Source organism: Drosophila sulfurigaster, chromosome 2R (assembly GCF_023558435.1).
Source record: "Drosophila sulfurigaster albostrigata strain 15112-1811.04 chromosome 2R, ASM2355843v2, whole genome shotgun sequence".
Lineage (NCBI taxonomy): Eukaryota > Metazoa > Arthropoda > Insecta > Diptera > Drosophilidae > Drosophila > Drosophila sulfurigaster.
In genome coordinates this window covers 18161462-18180703 of record NC_084882.1, presented here as the reverse complement: position 1 = coordinate 18180703, position 19242 = coordinate 18161462, and the positions used below count along the sequence as shown (strand labels likewise).

At 29.5% G+C, this 19242-nt stretch overlaps 2 long non-coding RNA genes across 3 annotated transcripts; both read left to right on the top strand.

Moving 5' to 3' along the window:
* Window positions 1–2032: 2032 nt before the first annotated feature.
* LOC133836295 (uncharacterized) lies at window positions 2033–4195 on the top strand. The gene is made up of 2 exons (XR_009893700.1): window positions 2033–2737; window positions 3503–4195. It is a non-coding gene; the product is annotated as an uncharacterized LOC133836295 (long non-coding RNA).
* A 1095-nt stretch (window positions 4196–5290) lies between these two features.
* LOC133836294 (uncharacterized) lies at window positions 5291–16558 on the top strand. 2 transcript variants are annotated; one of them, XR_009893699.1, is made up of 4 exons: window positions 5291–5501; window positions 7526–7551; window positions 15015–15261; window positions 15846–16558. It is a non-coding gene; the product is annotated as an uncharacterized LOC133836294 (long non-coding RNA). The 2 variants fall into 2 exon arrangements; XR_009893698.1 differs by lacking the exons at window positions 5291–5501; window positions 7526–7551 and adding an exon at window positions 10254–10289 and having other exon boundaries at window positions 14983–15261.
* The last annotated feature ends 2684 nt before the right edge of the window (window positions 16559–19242 follow it).

The following is a 19242-nucleotide window of genomic DNA, read 5'->3' as shown; positions in this document are numbered from 1 at the left end:
CCGCTGTCCCGTAACATAATCATTTCATATTTGCTTGAAAACACAAAACACTTCACCTACTGACAGAAGAATGCCTTAGGCGCGGGTTGTGGCTGTTGCCATTCTTCATAAATGCGTTTATTATGCCATTTGCTTGTTTCCCCTTTTTCGACTGTATTTATGTCTGTTGTGTTGTGTTGTGTCTGTGCTTGTGGCGTCCCTTTTCTATGCTACACAGCATTGTTGCACGGCCGCAGGAAGCAAAACAAAAGCAACAAGCAACATGGGCGCCCAATTGCTCTTGTCTATCATTGCAGATACACACGGGCGCCCACGGCGTATACGCAATTTCCGTGCTCTTCCGTTATTGTTCCTTTCCTTATTTTGCCTATGCCCTTTCTGCTGCTTTCTTTTTTTTTTTGTTTTGGGTTGTTGCTATTGTCGTTTTGTGCCTTCTTTTGTTGTTATTGTTTGTGCTGCCAATTGCCGCCACATGTTTACTTAAGACTTTGATGCTTCGGCCGTTTATGCTTTTCTTGATGGCTTCCTTCCAAATGCGAGACAGTTTCGCTTCGGTTATTGTTGCGTTTCCTCCCGTATAACTTCTCAGTGAATCCAATAGTTCAACTTCCGCTTTGTCGGACATTGGTTAGGGCTTAGTAAGCTAAGCCTGGAACTAAGCTGGGTGAGCAATTAAAAGCGATGCTCCCCAATGAAATCCCAACTTTGACCTCTATCGTTTTTGCATACTTCTCGCTTCAACTTTAATGGAAGTTTTCAAGTTTTATTGCGAAGCTCGTTAGCATTCATATTTAGCGCATTCACTCCACTTACTCTTGCCCAAAACACACAACACTCCGCAAATACTCGGACTCTCACTCGCACTCGTACTCACTCAAAACTCACTCGTTGTGAATGAGATGGAGAGTGCTTGTCAACCCACCCCGCAGGATGTGTTGAGCGCACAGGATGCGCGCGCGCTGGCAACAGCTGGCTTTCCTGCTGAGCCACGCAAAGGTTCAAAAACCTTGTGCTTGGTTCAGCACACACAAACAATGCGATACTGTCAGCTACACTGAAAGCAATTTTTTGCATTATATTGCATAGTATTGAATTTTAACTGATATAGGATTAAAACAGTTCATAAAATATATTTAATCAGGAGAAATTAGAACACATACCGCAATTAATAATTATTTTAGAAGTACAGAGAAACAAATATGGATAAAAACAGTCTATAGTAAATTAAGAAAAACCTATTCAATTTTTAATTAGAAGAAATTTTATATTTTTAAGTTGTTTTTAAAATGTAAGTATATTTACTCAAAAAAGATAAGTAATTATTATTATTTCTTTTTATCATTGTTTGTGTATATAAAGCTTTCTGAATTACATATCTTCATGAATCTTCAATTCAACAGAAGCACATTAAAATCATCAAATGCAACATAAAAAGTAAATCAATATTGGAATAATCTGCTCACAGTTCGATTTGCTGCCTTGCTGCTATGTTAATCAAACAACAGTCTGTTAAAGAAGTATCTAGAATACTAAGCTGTTTATATGTTGTTAAATTTAAAGGTTAATTTATTCTCTCTCTCCTAATTAGGATATTCGTATATGTATGTATTACCAAAAATAACAGTTTCGAGTATGCCAGTATAACAGATTTGTTCAAATTCAAATGTCGCGCCAGAATTTAGTAGAAATTTCGAGCAGCAGACATCTGGCAAGTCTGTGAGTCATGACCAACTACAGTACACACGTTGCATGTATGTTTGGCTTGCTTCAACAAACCAAAAAACAAAGAGATTCCCACCGAAATGAAAATGCTCTTTCAATGTGTCTAAGTTAATTTATTATTTAAAGTTAACATTTTGACTGTTTTTTTACTTAAATGTTGGATAATACATCTCTAAGATATACGTATTTAATATTATCCATTTTTCTGTTTTTATTATCGTTATTGCTTTTTCATATGACAGTACAAAGGAATGAGACATACGACAGATGCGTTCCCATAGGGGTTACATATTTTTATACAGAGTATAACGAGAAGTGCATCACGTAGGCAAGCAGCTCTAGCGTATTCACTCACACTCATGGAAATTTCGAGACCACAAGAGGCAGACAAATCGAGTTCTCGAAGAGACTGAACACGCACCACTCGGGGTATAAATAGAAGCTCGCGCTCCGACAGCAGTCATTCGAAAAAAATAAGTGTTCAAGTGAAGTTCTCCGTGAAACAAAAAAAAAGAAACAGTTCAAATATAAAATTATTCCCCACCACAGTGTTTATACTACATAAAGTTATATATACACATGTATATATTCTATACATATATTCGCATTAGTCATGAACAATGAAAAAGTGTAAAACAACTGCTTTAAAGGCAAAGCTGAGAAGTTACAACATGGCACGAAGGCTGAAATAATCGCTAGTTCCACATTTTCACCACATTTGGCTGTGAACAAAGAAAACACGTCAACATCTCGTTTGTGGGCACTATCGGGCTAATTTCGCAATGAGGAAAATGGGCGACACATAACCACATAACCACTTGGCAGTGCTGAAACAGAGTTGTTCCTCTTTGTCTAGAAAGTTGGTCATTAGGCAGGCTGTAAAGGCGACAGATGCCCGGGGCCAGGAGTTTCGGTTGCCAGGCTAAAAAGGCTTAGGCAGGCAATGAAGGCGCTCTATTATCCATGGCCATTGTCGGTGTGTGCCTGGACTTGAGGAGTTGGCATAGGATACCAGGTATAGACGCCAGGGAGCCTATCGAATTTTCCCTGTTATACGTAAGCAAAAACCTAAGCTTAATGTGTAGTTTTTCTTATAACGTAAAGTAATGATTTCATTTTCAAACGTATCGTGAAAGCGTAAACGTTTACACAGTCATTCCCATACAAATTGAGAAATATTGTGAAATCCATCCTCCTTCGGTAATTTTCATTTTGAAAACGAACAAACGTCGCTTCTAGAAAAATTTCTACCCCATGCAAACGTGCGACCAATTTTGGCTTAACAAGGTCTCTTCTCAATTCTCTTTTGAACCCCCAAACAGCAGTTGCGCTGCTCTAAAAATAACACGCATTGTATTTGCATGAACATACTCTTTAGTCGTATACAAGCATTCTATCTCACTCGCTCTTGCGACAGATCCGGCTGTTCGTCACCTTATTGTTACAGCAGCTGCGCACTAAACACGCTCTGCTGCTTCCCTTGTGTTTCCCTTGTACTCTCAATTGTTGTTATCTCTTATACTATCTAAGTACGAACACGTTTGTGACTATGTATACGTATTTATGTGTAAGTGCAAAACACACGCTTACATTAAGTAGCTCTGGAAAATTCCATTGCGCCTTTTCTCCACCTTTCGCTTAAATTGGCAATTCAACTATTTTACTAAATAAGTTAAAAAAAAATGTAATTGTTAATCTTAGTTATGTTATTTATTGTCATTTTGATCATTGTCATTCAAGTTAACCAAGCAATATGTATTTCTTTCTCTAAACTTTATAGTTGGGCGTTGAAAAGTTGATATGCGATCGATCGAACTTGTAACTCGAAACTCAAACCCTTTGCAGTCAATTGCTGAAAATGCATTTGGCTCACATTTGTCAAGTCTTGGCAAGAGTTCAAGAGTTCTGCGACTGAGTCGCGGCCTACACAGGGTTACGTCGTTTTTATCAGATTGATTGCGTGGATTGAATTAATAGGAACCAATATCGACTTCTCTGCTCTACTATGACTTGTTGCAAAAGGCGTCCAGTTATTTACGGCCTTCTGTTTGTTACCTATCATCATCGAGCCGATATCAGTATCGACCAAACAATGTACTCTTGACATCGATCGCTTAAATCAATTCAAATATCGTACCGGAATAGAAACTGAACGAGCTGAATGGTAGTTCGTTAAATGCGCCGCTAACAACAATCTATTATTCATTTTATTTTCTTTGTTTTAATCATAAACATGAGGAGTACACACACAACGTGTTACTTAAGTTTCTAACAACACCTGATATTATATGATTTTTCTGTTTTGTACACATCAAGATATAAGAAAACTTTTGACCTATATTGTTGTAATTATACTTGTCCAAAACAAAAATAGAAAGAAAAAAATCAGAAAAAGAAAGCGCTCACTCACAGAAAAGAAGCATAAAACAAAAGAATAAAAGATGAAATGAATTCTAATAAATTTCGAAACAATTGTCCCGCATATTTTTATTTCAAGCTAAAATTCTACAAAAATTTCAGTCAATCATCAATTTACGCTAACAAATGGAGGAAGGGCTACTGATCTCGAAAACTTATATAAATGAATATGAAATCTATGACTAAATATATAACATACATACATATAAAAAGAAAACAACTTTATACATGAAATATCATAACTTAAAAAATAAGTATTAGGTCTACAACTGGTAAACTTGTCCTAAAAGGATTCGAAAGGAATCACAATTATTATGAATTATGGTAAACGTATAAAAAAACTATATCTAATTATTGGAAAGGATTATGGTAAACAAAATGTAATATCCCTATATAAATAGAAGAAATAGTTATACTCATCTTTAACAAGGTATAACATATGCTTTGCTGCAATTTATAAAGTTTTAACTCGAATGCATAAAAATTATGACGCTATGCTGACTATTCATTTTTATTGTAAGCAATAAGGTAGGACTACTTTAAATCTTTCAAATTATGTGATTGATAAACTCTATATGATTATAATTGACAGCCACAAACTTAAAGGCGTAAAATACAAATATTCTTTACGAATCATATTCTGCAAATAATGTACGTAGTTCGAGGAAGGGTTAATACGGTTAACACCCAATTTTTTTTTTTAAATCACAAAGAATATTCTGCAAAAGTTTCCTCAAGAGGTAGGGGTAAAACAATCGTTAAAAATTTATCAAAACCGCAAATTCATCGAAATATACTACCTAATGTGTTCAAATTATGATTTTATTGTTGAAAACTGGAAATTTACTCCACTGCATTTTATTTAATTCGACCTCGGGTAGGCGTAATACATCTGTATTAAACAAAAAAATATATTCTATGAATAATATTTAAATCAAGGTAGGGTTTATATCATCATATTAAATATTTCTTAAATCACAAAAACTATTCTATGAAAGTCCTCAATAGGTAGGGGCAAAACAATCGTACAAAAATATTCCAAATTAGGTAGGAATTATAAAAATTAAAAACCTACTGTGTTGAAGGATTTTCTTGGTAATAGAAATGGTAAATACTGAAATTAAAATTACTGGTAATTCATTCAAAAACACCGAAAATTTACGGTCCGCATTTTCTTTATATTGACCTCGAGTAGGCATAATACCCTTAATATTTTCATTCAACTACAAAATACATTATATGAATAATACAGTTTGAGGTAGGGTAAAAACCATGTTAAATAGCATTTCTCAATCTCTTAAGAAAAACACCAAAATATTTCTTAAATCACAAAAAATATTCTACGAAAGTTTTCTCAATAGGTAGGAGTAATAAAATCGTACAAAAATGTGCTAAATTAGGTAGGAATTATACGAAATATAGAACCTACAGTGTTCAAGCATTTTCTTGCTAATAGAAATGTTAAAAACTGTTCGTAAAACGTTAATAAAATTAATATTACTGGTAATTTATTTCCATCAATTTTATTTAAATCGATCTCGCGTTGGCGCAAATCACAAATATTCTTAAGACTGAAACATATTCTGTAAATTGTGTGTGCAGGTATGTTAGGGTCAATACAATGTTACACCAAAACAACACCAAAATGTGTCTTAAATCACAAAAAAATATTCTATAAAAGTTTCATAAATAGGTAGGGGTAAAGCAATCGTTCAATAATTTATCAAATCAGCAAATTCATCGAAATATGGGATCTACTGAATTCAAATTATGATTTTATTATTGAAATCTCTGGAAATTTACTCCGCTGCATTTTATTTAATTCGACCTCGGGTAGGCGTAATACATCTGTATTCTTTAAACTACAAAATATATTCTCTGAATAATATAATACGAGGTAGGGATTACATCATCATATCAAATATTTCTTAAATCACAAAAACTATTCTCTGAAACATTCAACATTCATACAAAAATGTTCCAAATTAAGTAGGAATTGTACGAAATATAGAACCTAATGTGTTTAATGATTTTGTTGCAAATATAAATGGTAAAAAAAAATCGTAAGACGATAATGAAATTTAAATTACTGGTAATTAATTTCCATTTATTTTATTTAAATCGATTTCGGGTAGGCGTAGAACACAAATATTAGTTAAACTGAAACATATTCTGCGAAAATTTGTGCAGGTAGGGTCAATACGATGTTATCAAACATTTCTAATGTGTTGAAACTATGATTTACTTATAGAAAACACTGGAAATTTACTTCACTACATTAATATTGATATAGATCAATATGGTCTTTCAACTATAAAATACATTATGTGATAACTTTATAAAAAAACTAAGGTTAAAGCCACGATTGAAAATATTTTTCAATCTGTTAAGAACAACACCAAAATATGTTTTAAATCACAAAAAATATTCTATGTAGTTTCATCAATAGGTAGGGGTAAAACAATCGTACACTCCAAATTAGCTAGGAATTATGTGAAATAAAGAACCTATTGAGTTCAAACTATGATTTTGTTACTGATATATGAATGGTACAAAAGTGCGTAAACCGATAATACAATTAAAATTACTGGTAATTTATTTCCATACTTTTTCTTCCCGCGACGTAAAACACAAAAATTCTATACACTCAAAAAAATCTTTCAATGATTTATCACAACTACAAATTCATCAAAATATACGGCCTTATTGGTTTAAAAATATGATTTTATTATTGAAAACACTGGAAATTTACTTCCCTGAATTTTCTTTATATAGACCTCGAATAGGCATAATACCTCAATATTTTTTTTACCCCGCAAAATATATTTCGTAAATAATGTAGTTTGAGGTAGGGTTAAACCCATGCTGAATAAAACTTCTCAATCTGCTAATAACAACACCAAAATATGTTTTAAATCACAAAAACTATTCTATGAAAATTTCATAAATAGGTAGGGATAAAACAATCGTACACTCATTTTCCAAATAAGCTAGGAATTATGCGAAATAAAGAACCTACTGTGTTCAAACTATGATTTTATTACTGATATATGCGTGAACCGATAATGAAATTAAAATTACTGGTAATTTATTTTCATACTTTTCCTTAAATTTCACCCCGCAAAGGCGTAAAACACAAAAATTCTTTACACTCAAAAAAATTCGTTCAATGATTTGTCACAACCGCAAATTCATCGAAATATACGACCTTATTGGTTTAATAATACTGGAAATTTACTTCCCTGCATTTATATCGACCTCGGGTAGGCATAATACCTCAATAAATAGTTTGAGGTAGCGTTATAGGCTGAATAACATTTCAATCTGAAAAGAACCAAAATATGGCTTAATCACAAAAAATATGGATGTTTCAATAATATGTTAGGTAGGGGTAAAACAATCGATCAAAATGTTCCAAATTAGGTATGAATTATTCGAAATATTGAACCTACTGTGTTTAATGATTTTATTGATATTAAAAATGGTAAAAACAGTTCGTAAAACGAAAAGGAAATTGTAATTACTGACTTTTTATTTCCATCCATTTTATTTAAATCGATCTGCGCAAAACACAAATATTCTTAAAACTACTCTTCTGCGAATAATGTATGCAGGTAGAGTCAATACGATGTTACCAAACATTTCATGAAGTCGATTAAGAACAACACCAAAATATTTCTTAAATCACAATATAAAATTTATAAATTTTAAATCACAAAAACTATTCTATGAAAGTTTCCTCAATAGGTAGGAGTAAAACAATCGTACAAAAATATTCCAAATTAGGTAGGAATTACACAAAATTAAAAACCTACTGTGTTGAAGGATTTTCTTGGTAATAAAAATGGTAAAAACTGAAATTGAAATTACTGGTAATTCATTTCCCTGTATTTTAAAACACAAATATTCATTACACTGAAACATATTCTGCAAATAATGAATGCAGGTAGGGTCAACACAATGTTATTAAATATTTCACATAGTCGGTTAAGAACAAAACCAAAGAATATCTTAAATCACATAGGTAGGCGTAAAACAAAAATTTATGAATACCGCAAATTCATCGAAATATACGACCTCATGTGTTTATACTATAATTTTATTATTGAAAACACCGGAAATTTACTGTCTGCATTTTCTTTATATCAACCTCGGGCAGGAATAATACCCTTAATATTGTCATTCAACTACAAAATACATTATTTGAATAATACAGTATGAGGTAGGGTAAAAAACCATGTTAAATAGCATTTCTCAATCTCTTAAGAAAAACACCAAAATATTATTTTTAAATCACAAAAAATATTCTACGAAAGTTTTCTCAATAGGTAGGAGTAATAAAATCGTACAAAAATGTTTCAAATTAGGTAGGAATTATACGAAATATAGCACCTACTGTGTTCAAGGATTTAATTGCTTTTCTCTTCATAAAACGATAATGAAATTGAAATTGCTGGTAATTTGTTTCCATGAATTTTATTTAAATCGATCTCGCGTTGGCACAAATCACAAATATTCTTAAGACTGAAACATATTCTGTAAATGATGTATGCAGGTAGGGTCAATACAATGTTACACCAAAACAACACCAAAATATGTCTTCAATCACAATAAATATTGTATGAAATTTTCATAAAGAGGTAGGGTTAAAACAATCGTTTAATAATTTGTCAAAATGGCGAATTCATCGAAATATTCTACGGTATTCAAACTATGATTTTATTATTAAAAACTCTGGAAATTTGCTACTCTGCATTTGATTTTAATCGACCTCGGGTAGGCGGTATTCTTTAAACAACAATATATATATATTTATCATCCTTATTGGTTTAATAATATGCTTTCATTATTGAAAACACTGGATTCCCTGAATTTTCTTTATATTCACCTCGGGTAGGCATAATACCTCAATATTTTCTTTACACCGCAAAATGTAATTTGTAAATGATGTAGTTTGAGCTAGGGTTATACCCATACTGAATAACATTTCTTAATCTGATAAGAACCAAATATGTCTTAATCACAAACAATATTCTATGGAAGTTTCATCAATAGGCAGGGGTAAATCAATCGTTCAAATTGTTTCAAATTAGGTAGGAATTATACGAAATATAGAACCTACTGTGTTTAATGATTTTATTGATATTATAAATGGTAAAAACAGTTTGTAAAACGAAAATGAAATTGTAATTACTGTTTATTTATTTCCATATATTTTATTTAAATCGATCTCGCGATCTCTCTTAAAACTTAAATATATTCTGCGAATAATGTATGCAGGTAGGGTCAATAAGATGTTATCAAACATTTTATGAAGTCGATAAAGAACAACGCCAAAATATTTCTTAAATCACAACAGATAGGTAGGGATAAAACAATTATTCAATGATTTATCAAAACCGCAAATTCATTCAAATATACGACCTAATGTGTTCATACTATAATTTTATTATTGAAATTTACTTCCCTGCATTACCTTTAAATCGACATCGGGTCAACAACTTTCAACTGAAAAATACATTTTATGAAAAATATAGTTTCAGGTAGCGTTAAAACCATGGTGAATAACAATTCTCAATCTGGAACAAAGCCAAAAAGTGTCTTAACTCAAAAAAAATATTCTATGAAATTTATATCAATAGGTAGGGGTGAAACAATCTTACAAAAATATTCCAAATTAGGTAGGAATTATATAAAATAAAAAACCTACTGTGTTCAAGGATTTTCTTACTAATAGAAATGATAAGAAGTAAGAAAGCTACAGTCAAGTGTGCTCGTCTGTGAGATACCCGCTATCCATTTTGAATAAAAGCAAAAACACACATTCTGCAAATAATATATGCAGATAGGGTCAATACAATGTTATCAAACATTTCTCGAAGTTCGTTAATAACAACACCCAAAAATTTCTTGAATAACAAAAGATATTCTATGAAGGTTTCCTCAATAAAACAATCGCTCAAAAAATGTATAATAACCGCAAATTCATCAAATTATACTAACCAATGTGTTCATCCTATAATTTTATTATTGAAAACACTGAAATTAACTTTAAGAACAACACCAAAATATTTCTTAAATCACAATATAAAATTTATAAATTTTAAATCACAAAAACTATTCTATGAAAGTTTCCTCAATAGGTAGGAGTAAAACAATCGTACAAAAATATTCCAAATTAGGTAGGAATTACACAAAATTAAAAATCTACTGTGTTGAAGGATTTTCTTGGTAATAAAATGGTAAAACTGAAATTGAAATTACTGGTAATTCATTTCCTTGTATTTTAAAACACAAATATTCATTACACTGAAACATATTCTGCAAATAATGAATGCAGGTAGGGTCAACACAATGTTATTAAATATTTCACATAGTCGGTTAAGAACAAAACCAAAGAATTTCTTAAATCACATAGGTAGGCGTAAAACAAAAATTTATGAATACCGCAAATTCATCGAAATATACGACCTCATGTGTTTATACTATAATTTTATTATTGAAAACACCGGAAATTTACTGTCTGCATTTTCTTTATATCAACCTCGGGCAGGCATAATACCCTTAATATTGTCATTCAACTACAAAATACATTATTTGAATAATACAGTATGAGGTAGGGTAAAAACCATGTTAAATAGCATTTCTCAATCTCTTAAGAAAAACACCAAAATATTATTTTTAAATCACAAAAAATATTCTACGAAAGTTTTCTCAATAGGTAGGAGTAATAAAATCGTACAAAAATGTTTCAAATTAGGTAGGAATTATACGAAATATAGCACCTACTGTGTTCAAGGATTTAATTGCTTTTCTCTTCATAAAACGATAATGAAATTGAAATTGCTGGTAATTTGATTCCATGAATTTTATTTAAATCGATCTCGCGTTGGCGCAAATCACAAATATTCTTAAGACTGAAACATATTCTGTAAATGATGTATGCAGGTAGGGTCAATACAATGTTACACCAAAACAACACCAAAATATGTCTTCAATCACAATAAATATTGTATGAAATTTTCATAAAGAGGTAGGGTTAAAACAATCGTTTAATAATTTGTCAAAATGGCGAATTCATCGAAATATTCTACGGTATTCAAACTATGATTTTATTATTAAAAACTCTGGAAATTTGCTACTCTGCATTTGATTTTAATCGACCTCGGGTAGGCGGTATTCTTTAAACAACAATATATATATTTATCATCCTTATTGGTTTAATAATATGCTTTCATTATTGAAAACACTGGATTCCCTGAATTTTCTTTATATTCACCTCGGGTAGGCATAATACCTCAATATTTTCTTTACACCGCAAAATGTAATTTGTAAATGATGTAGTTTGAGCTAGGGTTATACCCATACTGAATAACATTTCTTAATCTGATAAGAACCAAATATGTCTTAATCACAAACAATATTCTATGGAAGTTTCATCAATAGGCAGGGGTAAATCAATCGTTCAAATTGTTTCAAATTAGGTAGGAATTATACGAAATATAGAACCTACTGTGTTTAATGATTTTATTGATATTATAAATGGTAAAAAACAGTTTGTAAAACGAAAATGAAATTGTAATTACTGTTTATTTATTTCCATATATTTTATTTAAATCGATCTCGCGATCTCTCTTAAAACTTAAATATATTCTGCGAATAATGTATGCAGGTAGGGTCAATAAGATGTTATCAAACATTTTATGAAGTCGATAAAGAACAACGCCAAAATATTTCTTAAATCACAACAGATAGGTAGGGATAAAACAATTATTCAATGATTTATCAAAACCGCAAATTCATTCAAATATACGACCTAATGTGTTCATACTATAATTTTATTATTGAAAACCCTTGAAATTTACTTCCCTGCATTACCTTTATATCGACATCGGGTCAACAACTTTCAACTGAAAAATACATTTTATGAAAAATATAGTTTCAGGTAGCGTTAAAACCATGGTGAATAACAATTCTCAATCTGCTAAGAACAAAGCCAAAAAGTGTCTTAACTCAAAAAAAAAAATATTCTATGAAATTTATATCAATAGGTAGGGGTGAAACAATCTTACAAAAATATTCCAAATTAGGTAGGAATTATATAAAATAAAAAACCTACTGTGTTCAAGGATTTTCTTACTAATAGAAATGATAAGAAGTAAGAAAGCTACAGTCAAGTGTGCTCGTCTGTGAGATACCCGCTATCCATTTTGAATAAAAGCAAAATCACACACATTCTGCAAATAATATATGCAGATAGGGTCAATACAATGTTATCAAACATTTCTCGAAGTTCGTTAATAACAACACCCAAAAATTTCTTGAATAACAAAAGATATTCTATGAAGGTTTCCTCAATAAAACAATCGCTCAAAAATGTATAATAACCGCAAATTCATCAAATTATACTAACCAATGTGTTCATCCTATAATTTTATTATTGAATACATTGGAAATTAATTTTGCATTTTATTTACATTGACCTCGGGTAGGCGTAATACATCTATATTCTTTAAACAACAAAATATATCCTTTAAATAATGTAATACGAGGTAAGGGTTATATCATCCTATAAAAAACATTTCTTCGACTTTTAAGAATACAACACATATTTCTTACGCCACAACATACAAATATTCTATGAAAGTAAAGGTAAAACAGTCGTTCAATAATTTTCAAAACCACGCAGATTTATCGAAATATACGACCTTTGTGGTTTAAAAATATGATTTTATTATTGAAAATACTGAAAATTCTCTGAATTTTATTTAATTTGTCCTCGGGAAGGTGTAATAATACATTATTATTTTCATTAACCGATAAAATATATTCTGTATATAATGATGTAGGGTTAAAATCATGCTGAATAACATTTCTCAATCTGTTAAGAACAACACCAAATCACAAAAAAAATAAACTGTGGAAGTTCTTCCAATAGCTAGGAGTAAAACAATCATACAATCATTTTCGAAATTAGGTAGGAATTATACGAAATAAAGAACCTATTGTGTTTAAACTATGATTGCATAAACCGATAATGAAACTAAAATTACTGGTATTTTATTTCAAATAATTTTCTTAAATTGATGTCGCGAAGGCGTAAAACACAAAAAGGAACAACATTAAAAAATATGTCTTAAATCTCAAAAGATATTTTATGAAAGTTTCATTAATATGAGGGTAAATCAATCGTTCAATAATTTATCAAAACCGCAAATTCATCAAAATATACGATCTAATGTGTTGAAACTATGATTTTCTCATTGAAAGCACTGGAAATTTACTTATATGTATTTTCTTTATATCGAATTCGGGTACATCTACATTCTTTAAACAACAAAATATATTTTGTGAATAATATAAAACGAGGTAGGGGGTTTATATCATCCTATAAAACATTTCTTCGTCTGTTAAGGACATCAACATATTTGTTAAATCAAAATCTATATTCTATGAAAATTTCTTCGTATTCCAAATTATTTGAAATTTGAAAAGAGTCAAATCGTTCCCTTTTTTATTACTTATTTCTTTATTAACATTCTATATCATAATATATCAAAAAGTTCTCTTACTTTTTACATATTCTGTGAATTATTTTGTTTATGGCTTAAACACTTCTAAAAAACAAAAACATTTTTTCTTAAACTACACAATATTTTATAAAAGTTCATTCACTAGATAGACGTAATACTATTGTACTATCATTTTCCAAATTAGGTAGGAAATTTACGAAATAAAGAACCTATTGTATTCAAATTATGATTTTATTTCTCATATATAAATGGTACAAACCACGATAAAAAAAAACATTTCTCAATCAACACCAAAATATTTCTTAAATCACAACAGATATTCTGTGAAAAATTCTTTACTATGAAGGGGTAATACAATTCCCAAATATTTGAAATAAACGTTTTATTGTATTTATACTACAATTTTATTACTGATATTACTGATGGTACAAAGGTGCGCAATACGATAGTGAAATTGAAATTTCTCTAATTTGAGTTCTGCATTTTATTTAAATCGATCTCGGGTAGGCGTAATACATAAATATTTTTGAAACTTAAATATCCTGTTTGAGGTAGGGCTTATAATGTTCTAAAACATTTTATAAAATCAGCTAAAAGAAAAACGAAAATATTTCTTAAACCACAAGTTTATTAAATAAACATTCCTTCACTAGGTAGGGGCAATACAACCATACAAACTCTGGAAATTAATCCATTCTCTGAATAATGTCGTACAGGAGGGCTTAAAATAATATAATAAAGGATTTCTTAAAGTCGGTTAAAAACAAATCTTTCTGAAAACATTATAAATAATTGAAAAACCTTTTGTAAAATTTTACTACTGAAAATTATGTATTACTAGGTAGTGTTTATTCCTTTCTGTTAAACATTCCTTGAACCATCTTAAGAAAAGAACCAAAATATTTAGTTAATCACAACATATATTCTATGAAAGTTAACTCAATAGGTAGGGTTAGTATAGACCTACAATTTAATAAAATCATGTAGAATTTTGACAGGACAGGAAATTTACTCGCTGCATTTAATTTATATCCACCTGTAGTAGGCGTAATACATTAATATTTTTTAAATATTTTGTTGTAGGGCTTATATCATTATCTTAAACATTTCTCAGTCTGTGAGGAACAATACCAAAATATTTAAAAGATCAGGACATAATTATATTCTTCAATAGATAAGGGTAATACCATGGTACAATATTTATCCTAACTCTGAAATTATTTCAATTAAAAGAGCATACTATAAGTTTATCAATATACCAAATATACAAAAATATTGCTTAAATCACAATATATATATTCTATGAAAGTTTCCCCAATTGTTCGAAAAGTTCCAAATTAGGTAGGAATTATAAGGATTTTCTCGATAATATACGTTAAATGGTAAAAACTATTCGTAAAACGAAATTGAAATTACTGGTAATTTATTTCCATGTATTTTATGTAAATCGATTTCGGGTAGGCGTAAAACACAAATATTCTTAAAACTGACACATATTCTGTGAATAATGTATGCAGGTAGGGTCAATACGATGTTAATAATAATATCTTAAGAGCAACAAAAATTAATCTTAAATCACAACAGATAGGTATATCATCCAAATATACGTGTTCATACTATAATTTTATTATTGAAAATACTTGAAATTTACTTCCCTGTATTATCTTATATCGAAATACATTATATGAAAAATACAGTTTCAGGTAGGGTTAAAACCATGGTGAATAACAATTTTCAATCTGCTAAGAACAAAACCAAAAAGTGTCTTAAATCAAAAAAATATATTCTATGAAATTTTTATCAATGGGTAGGGGTAAAACAATATTACAAAAATGTTCCAAATTAGGTAGAAATTATACGAAATACATTATATGATTATATTTTATATACGTTACATACATACATATACATATATACATTATACTGTGTTCAAGGATTTTATTGCTTTCTCTTTGTAAAACGATAATGAAATTGAAATTGCTGGTAATTTATTTCCATGTATTTTATTTAAATCGATCTCGCGTTGGCGCAAATAACAAATATTCTTAAGACTGAAACATATTCTGTAAATTGTGTGTGCAGGTATGTAAGGGTCAATACAATGTTACACCAAAACAACACCAAAATGTGTCTTAAATCAAAAATAATATTTTATGAAAGTTTCATAAATAGGTAGGGGTAAAACAATCATTCAATAATTTATCAAATCGGCAAATTCATCGAAATATACGACCTAATGTGTTCAAACTCTGAAAATTTACTCCACTGCATTTTATTTAAATCGACCTCGGGTAGGCGTAATACATCTGTATTCTTTAACAACAAAATATATTCTCTGAATAATATAATACGAGGTAGGGCTTATATCATCATATCAAATATTTCTTAAATCCCAAAAAATATTCTACGAAAGTTTTCTAGATTGGTAGGGGTAATCAAATCGTACAACAATGTTCAAAGTTAGGTAGGAATTATGCAAATAAATAGCCCACTGTATTGGTGATTTTATTACTGATATATGAATGGTACAAACGTGCGTAAGCCGATAAAGAAATTAAAATTACTGGTAATTTATTTCCATTCTTTTTCTTAAATTTGATCCCGCAAGAACGTAAAACACAAAAATTCTTTACACTCGAAAAAAAATCGTTCAATGATTTCTCACAACCGCAAATTCATCGAAATATACGACCTTATTAAAAACACTGGAAATTTACTTCCCTGAATTTTCTTTATATCGACCTCGGGTAGACATAATACCTTAATATTTTCTTTACCCCGCAAAATATATTTTGTAAATAATGTAACATAGTTTGAGGTAGGGTTAAACCCATGCTGAATAACATATCTTAATCTGATAAGAACAACATCAAAATATGTCTTAATCATGAAAAATTTCTATGGAAGTTTCATCAATAGGTAGGGGTAAAACAATCGTTCAAAATGTTCCAAATTAGGTAGGAATTATACGAAATATAGAACCTACTGTGTTCAAGGATTTTCTTGTTAATAGAAATGGTAAAAAACTGTTCGTAAAACGATAATGAAATTGAAATTACTAGTAATTTATTTCCATTATTTAAATCGATCTCGCGTAAGTGTAAAACACAAATAATTTTTAAATTGTAACATATTCTACAAATAATGTATACAGGTAGGGTCAATACGGTGTTAATAAACATTTCTTAAGAACAACACAAAAAAAAGTCTTAAATCACAACAGATAGGTAGGGGTAAAATAATTGCTCAATAATTTATCAAAACCGCAAATTCTTCAAAATATAATACATCTATATTCCCTAAACAAAATATATTCTTTGAATAATATAATACGAGGTAGGGTTTATATCAACCTATAAAACATTTCTTCGATTTTTAGGAATACAAAACATATTTCTTACGTCACAACATATTATATATTCTATGATGTAATTTGAAGTATGGTTAAAATCATGCTGAATAACATTTCTCAATCTGTTAAGAACAATACCAAATCACAAAAAATATTCTGCGGAAGTTCTTCCAATAGGTAGGAGTAAAATAATCGTATAATCAATTTCGAAATTAGGTAGGAATTATATGAAATAAAAAAACCTATTGTGTTTAAACTATGATTGCATAAACCGATAATGAAATTAAAATTATTATTTGAAATCATAACAACATCAAAAAATATGTTTTATATCTCAAAAGATATTCTATGAAAGTTTCATTAATAGGTAGTGGTAAATCTATCGTTCAATAATTTATCAAAACCGCAAATTCATCAAAATGTACGACCTAATTTGTTGAAACTATGATTTTCTCATTGAAAGCACTTCCCTATATTTTCTTTATATTGACTTCGGGTAGGCGTACATCTACATTCTTCAAACAAAAAAATATATTCTGTGAATAATATAATACGTGGTAGGGGTTTATATCATCCTATAAAACATTTCTTCGTCTGTTAAGAACATCAACATATTGCTTAAATCACAATCTATATTCTATGAAAATTTCTTCGTATTCCAAATTATTTGATATTTGAAAAGGGTCAAATCGTTCGCTTATTTATTATTTATTTCTTTATTAACATTCTATATCATAATATATCAAAAAGTTCTCTTACATATTCTGTGAATAATTTTGTTTATGGCTTAAAAACTTCTAGAAAAAACAAAAACATTTCTTAAACTACATTATTTTCCAAATTAGGTAGGAAATTTACGAAATAAAGAACCTATTGTGTTCAAATTATGATTTTATTTCTGATATATAAATGGTACAAACCACGATAAAAAAATATTTCTTAAAACTGTGAAAAATTCTTTACTATGAAAGGGTTATTCAATTCCAAATTATTTGAAATAAACGATCTATTGTATTCATACTATAATTTTATTACTGATAAAAATGGTACAAAGGTGCGCAATACGATAATGAAATTAAAATTTCTCTAATCTGAGTTCTCTGCATTTTATTTAAATCGATCTCGGTTAGGCGTAATACATAAATATTTTTGAAACTTAAATATCCTGCGATTAAAGTAATTTGAGGTGGGGTTTACAATGTTCTAAAACAGTTTCTAAAATGAAAACGAAAATATTTCTTAAATCACAACTTTTTATTATATAAACATTCCTTCACTAGGTAGGGGCAATACAACCGTACAAACTCTGGAAATTAATCCATTCTCTGAATAATGTCGTACAGGAGGGCTTAAAATAATATTATAAAGGATTTCTTAAAGTCGGTTAAAAACAAATCTTTCTGAAAACTTGGAAATTATAAATAAAAGAAAAATCGTATGTAATATTTTACTACTGTATTACTAGGTAGTGTTTATTTCACTCTCTTAAACATTCCTTGTACCCTCCTAAGAAAAGAGCCAAAATATTTAGTAAATCACAACATATATTCTATGAAAGTTTCCCCAATATGTAGGGGTAAAATAATTGTTCAAAATGTTCCAAATTAGGTAGGAATTATAAGGATTTTCTTGCTAATATAAATGGTAAAAAACTATTCGTAAAACGAAATTAAAATTACTGGTGATTTATTTCCATGTATTTTATGTAAATCAATCAATCAACTGAAATATATTCTACAAATAATGTATGCAGGTAGGGTCAATACGATGTTAATAAACATTTCTTACGAACAAAACAAAAATTAATCTTAAATCACAACAGATAGGCAGGGGTATAACAATCTTTCAAAATTTTATCGAAACCTCAAATTCATCGAAATATACGACCTAATGCGTTCAAACTATGAAAAAATTAATAAAAAATAAAAAAATAAACAATATTCCATAAACGTTTCTTCAATAGGTAGGGGAATTCAATTCATAATAATTTTGTAAACTGAAAATATATTTGACTACATTTTATTTAAAACTATCGCGGATAGGCGCAATTCATAAATATACTTTAAAGTGCAAAATAAAACTATTAATAAATAAGTACGAGGTATGGTTAATAAGACAATTTTTCTCTAAAACATTTCTCAAACTCGCTGAAGAAAAAAGCCAAAATATTTCTAAGGCTTTAATTAGGTAGGAGTAATGCAATCGAACAATAATTTT